Consider the following 5,374-nt stretch of genomic DNA (forward strand, 5'->3'; position numbering starts at 1 on the left):
CCGGCCCCGCTGCCCCGCTTTTACAGCCCTCGGCTCGGGGCTGGCGGCTCGGCCCGCCCCGCCTGGGCGGGGTGTGCCCGGGGCCGGCCCCGTTCGGGTCCCCCCCGTGTCCCTTCCCACCCCTGCGCTGCTCGGGGACGGGGGGTGCTTTGGACAGGGAGGCTTGGGAGGGATGCTCCAGTGGTGCTTCTCACCCGGTGTAGCTGCTGAGATGTGAACAGGTCAGGAACATCCTTGGAATGATTTTCTGGGAATATCGAGTCTCTCTGTGTCACACCCCTCTAACGAGCAATCTTTAATATAAACAGAACTGATCCAGTGCTCTGTGCCCATGGACACCCACCAAACACAAAAAACAGATGGGAGCCTCTTGTTGTTTCCCATCTCTGCATTTCCCACCTGGAAAGATGCTGCAGCCCCAGATTTGGGGCTCCCCTGCTGTCCCCAGGTTGTGGGGTCACCTGAGAGCCTCGGGCAGTGGCTGTGGGACTCGGAGTTGTACTTGTGGCAATAACTTCTATCTTAAACCCATCATACCCTGAATGTCATGGAATGAAGTGACTGATGGGAAGCACAAGGGATCTTTTAGAGCAGCAAAGCTGGGGCTCAGCACGAATTTCTCATTAACTCCTCAGACAGAGCATTTTCTGCAGCCCCTCCACAGAAAGCTGAGTATTTGCTGCTTTCTCCAAGTGAGCTCCTGCAGTGCAATATTTTTCCATGCACATTGTCCAAACCTTTCATAGAGCTCGTGAACATATTCCAGCTTTCTCATCCACGTTTTTGTTGGATTTTCCTCCCTTAAACTGACCCTCTTGTTCTTTCTCTGCTGTTCTCTCAGTTCTACAACTTATCCCTTTTTCCTTTTTCCACTGGGAAACTGAAAAAGTTCTCACTCCTTTTGCAGTCCTGTTTCCTCTTGTGAAATCCCTCATTTTTACCACCTTTCTTGTCTTCTCCACCTTTTCCAAGTGTCCTTGTCCTCACTGTGGGCTTTGTCAGGAGATTGCCAATGTGTTGTGAAAACATTAAGCACTGTGTTTATAACTAGAGTGAGTGGGTGTAAATAAGATTTTGCTAGCCTGTGTCTGATATTACATGTGACAGGGGATATTCCATCCACATGGGATCTGTCAGCAATGCCTCTGTGGATTTAACAAACTTCCCAGGGATTAGCTGGCTTGGAGTGCTCTGCTCAGCTCCTGCCCCAGTGTGTGTCTAGGAAATTATGAATTCTCTCTTTATTTTTAGCTCAAATGGGCAATAATTATGTTTTCTCTATAATAATCAGTGTAGGATGTAGATTAATATTTTTATCATGAGAGTGGAAGTAAAACAAAATACAAGCACAATTCCTCAAACTAAAAATGAGCATTGAAGAAATAGGATTTCTTAAAGATCTTGGAGCTGGAGAGTTGAACTTTTTTGAGGGGAAAACAGTAAAATAGCAATACAAAACATACTTTCTAATGCAAACTGAAGTGCATTCTCATTACTGTCTTCTCCATTTGTTCTGGTTTGGAAACAGAACAAATCCATCATTTCATCCATCCAAATTTCCCATCATTGTGTGATTTATTTGAACCAAAAAGATTAACTTCAAAATCCTCATCCCACAGTTAATACTGGGGGAGTTCTGAAGGAAAAGTCTCCCACTTCTTTTCCTTTCTGGCACAGGGGATGGCAAATTATTCCCACATCAATATTCCCAATACTTTCCCTTTTTGAGGTGAAAATAAGAACTGGAGAGTAAATTGCCAATTCTGCAGCACAGAGAAGTTTGATTAAATACATTTGAATGTTCTCAAAGATCTGAACTTCATTTGTATTTCTCTAATCAGTCTTTCTCTACTATTTTTTGCTGGAAGGGTGCAATGCAGAGGGAGGGCAGCTCCAAAGAAGCTTTGGTGGCTCTGGAACTCCAATTTTCACCACAGAACTGTGAAGGAAAAGTTCAGGTATTCTCAAATATCTGAACTTTATTTGTTCTTCTTTAATCAATCAGTCTCCCTCCTCTATTTCACTTTTTGGATGGAAGAGTGCAACGCAGAGGGAATGCAGCTCCAGAGGAGCTTTGGTGGCTCTGGAACTCCAATTTTCACAACGGGACTATGAAGGAAAAGTTCAGATATTCTCAAATATCTGAACTTTTATCTCAAATAATATCTCAAATATTGTAATTCTGTAATCAATCAGTCTCTCTCTACTATTTCCCTTTTTTGCTGGAAGAGTGCAATGCTGAGGGAGTGCAGCTCCAAAGGAGCTTTGGTGGCTCTGGAACTCCAATTTTCACCACAGAACTGTGAAGGAAAAGGATGGCAGAAACAGCTACAGTGCACCTTCTATTAAAAACATCCTTTTTTAGCTGTCTTTTTGCTTTGGAGAAAGAAAACAGCTCCATGAGCTGAACATGCACCGTCAGCTTGGCTGACACAGAGCCCTGCTGACATATTTTTGTTCAAAAAAACCCCAACTTTGTTTTTAACTAATTTTTAAATGTAAAAGACAAAAAAAAAAAAAAAAAAGGGGGGGGGGAAGAAAAAAATAGCCATTATAGGGTGCTGAGGGAAATGCTGAACACAGTAAACATCTTTCATGACAAAGAACACAAATACCCTGCAGATCTGCTGTCAATAGCAAGTGCTGGGCCCCCTGCTTTCAATAGTTAATAGAGGCCCCTCTCTCCCCAAGCAACAATCACAGTGTTAAAATGTTGACATGCTAAGCACATTTGGAAAAACCCATGTCTGCATTCCCTATGGATGGTGTAGCATCGCTGTCTACCACCTAAAGAGCAGCAGTTCAAGCCAAAGTGACCTTCTCACCTCGTGGCTTCTCTCTTGATATTCCCTTTCATGGGGGGCAGTGCAGATGGAGCTGAGCCATATTTGGGTTCCTGTCTGCACTGGGAAATGTTTAGGAAATCTCTATTTGGGGAAAAAAAGCTGTTGGGAAAAAAGAGATGTTTGTGTTGTGGTCCTTCATCCCCAGCTGAGCCTTCGTTGTGGGTTGAAAAATGTCAGGAATGTGAAATTTTGAGAAAAAGGTGGAAAAAATGTGTCAGGAAACTGAAATTTTAGGGAAGGGGTGGAAAAAACATGTCAGGGAATTGAAATTTTAGGGAAGGGGTGGAAAGTACATGTCAGGAAAGTGAGATTTTACGGAAAGAATAGAAGAAACGTGTCAGGAGAGGGAAATTTTGGGGAAAGGATGGAAAAACATGTCAGGAAGGTGAAATTTTGGGGAAAGGGTGGAAAAATGTGTCAGGAAAGTGAAATTTTTGGGGAAGGGTGGAAAAACATGTCAGGAAAGTGAAATTTTTGGGGAAGGGTGGAAAAACATGTCAGGAAAGTGAAATTTTGGGGAAAGAGTTGAAAAAATGTGTCAGGAAAGTGAAATTTTGAGGAAAAGGTGGAAAAATGTATCAGGAAGGTGAAATTTTTGGGAAGGGGTGAAAAAATGTGTCAGGAAAGTGAAATTTTTGGGTAAGGATAGATAATATGTGTCAGGAAGGTGAAATTTTGCAGAGAGGGTGGGAAAAACGTGTCAGAAAAGTGGAATTTTTGGGAAAGGATAGAAAGAATGTGTCAGGAAAGTGGAATTTTGTGGAAAAGATGGGGAAAATATGTCAGGAAAGCAAAATTTTGGGGAAATGGTGGAAAAAATGCGTCAGGAAAGTGAAATTTTAGGGAAGGGGTGGAAAAATGTGCCAGGAAAGCGGAATTTTTGGGCAAGGGTGGAAAAAACATGTTAGGAAATTGAAATTTTGGTGAAATGGTGGAAAAAAATGTGTCAGGAAATTGAAATTTTGGGGAAAGGGTGGGAAAAAAACGTGTCATGAAAGTGAAATTTCGGGGAACAAATAGAAAAAACATATCAGGAAAGCGAAATTTTGGCAAAATTGTGGAAATAAATATAATAATTTGCTGCTGGGGAGAGATATAAAGAGATATAAAGGATTAGGATTATTGTGCTGAAGGTTCTGAACCCTCGGCTGAAGGAAGTGGTGAGAGGCCGACAAGGATTAGCAGATTTCTGGAGTGAAACCCTGAAATTTGATTGTCTGGAAATGCAGTATTTTCACATGAAACCTGCCATCCTTTCCCTTCTTTCAGGCAGCTGCATGAGCAGGGTTTGGGACATGGCAGAGCAGTCACAGAGCTTTTGCTGTGCCACTTTTGGCCAATTTACAAGGCCAGTTAATCCTGACATGAAAAAGGGCAGCATCCATCACATCCTGTGCTCTGAGTCACACCAGCAGCTCGCAGAGCTCTCTCCTGGCCCTTTTTTATTCCACAATAAATTATTCTGAGGTATAAATAAATTTCTGTCTGTGTGTGATGGGTGCACATGCCCACGAAAACTTTTTTTTAGGGGTTTTCAAATTAAAAGGGCTGAAAAGCCTTTGCAGTTGGCTTTTAAATTTTGCCCAGCACTTCTATATCTGGTGATGGAAGTTTCTGGAAAACTGGGAGCTGCTCATTGCCCACTGTCCTGGCACTGGAGACTGTTCCTAAAGCAGTTTGCTCATGTTACTCTGAATTTGTTTGGGATTTGCAACACTCCAAGGAGAAGAAAATGACTAATTTTGTCTGGTTTGGTCATGGAGAAAACAGGGGCTGGTGGGTTTTGTGCTGGAATTGCAAGGCAGAGGTTGTGGGCACAAGTCTGACCCATTCAGTTCCCCAAATCCCTAAAAGGATTTTAAATCCCAGCTGCAAGCAAGCAAATGCATCTGTGTGACACTCCTTGGGGAGTTAGAGGTGCTGGGTCTGCATATGAAATTTTCCCTGAGAGATAATGTCAAAATGAAGGAATTAATATTTCCCCGGCCAGGTAATTTTCCTTGCTGTTTCCATTAGAATTTTCAGCTGTTTTCACCCATTGAAGTTTCACTGGTTTTACTAAGGGTGAAAAGAGCAGTTGGAAAATTTAATAGCACATGATTTAGATGGGAAAGAGTCACGGTGACAGCTGGGGAAGGCACGGTGAGGATGAATTTGACGTATGTGTGCTTTAAAAGACAACACGAGTATTACCCAACTACCTCAGCCCTGCAGCACTCCGCACGTGGTTAAAGATTTGATTTGAAAGTACTTTCGCGATGCTGTTTTGCCTTTGTCACAGTTAACAGCGGCTAATTGTCAGTCTGGGTGATTTCGGAGAAAAATTAAACAATTTTCCGTATGGTATACGAACAAAAGCTGCGATAAAAGCACTCTCTTCATCACGGGCATTGGTGGTTCAGTGGTAGAATTCTCGCCTGCCACGCGGGAGGCCCGGGTTCGATTCCCGGCCAATGCAGTTGGTCTTTTTCCGCCTCACTCTTTTTTTTTTTTTTTTTTTCAAGTTCCTTCTTTCTCCTTCCTTTTCC

The 5,374-nt window shown here is 42.8% G+C and overlaps 1 non-coding gene across 1 annotated transcript; it reads left to right on the plus strand.

Moving 5' to 3' along the window:
- Window positions 1–5,233: 5,233 nt before the first annotated feature.
- On the plus strand, window positions 5,234–5,304 carry TRNAG-GCC (transfer RNA glycine (anticodon GCC)). Its single transcript has one exon. It is a non-coding gene; the product is annotated as a tRNA-Gly (tRNA).
- Window positions 5,305–5,374: the final 70 nt, after the last annotated feature.

Source organism: Melozone crissalis, unplaced genomic scaffold (genome assembly GCF_028551555.1).
Source record: "Melozone crissalis strain CALT ecotype California unplaced genomic scaffold, PUWL_Pcris_2 ptg000057l_1, whole genome shotgun sequence".
NCBI lineage: Eukaryota > Metazoa > Chordata > Aves > Passeriformes > Passerellidae > Melozone > Melozone crissalis.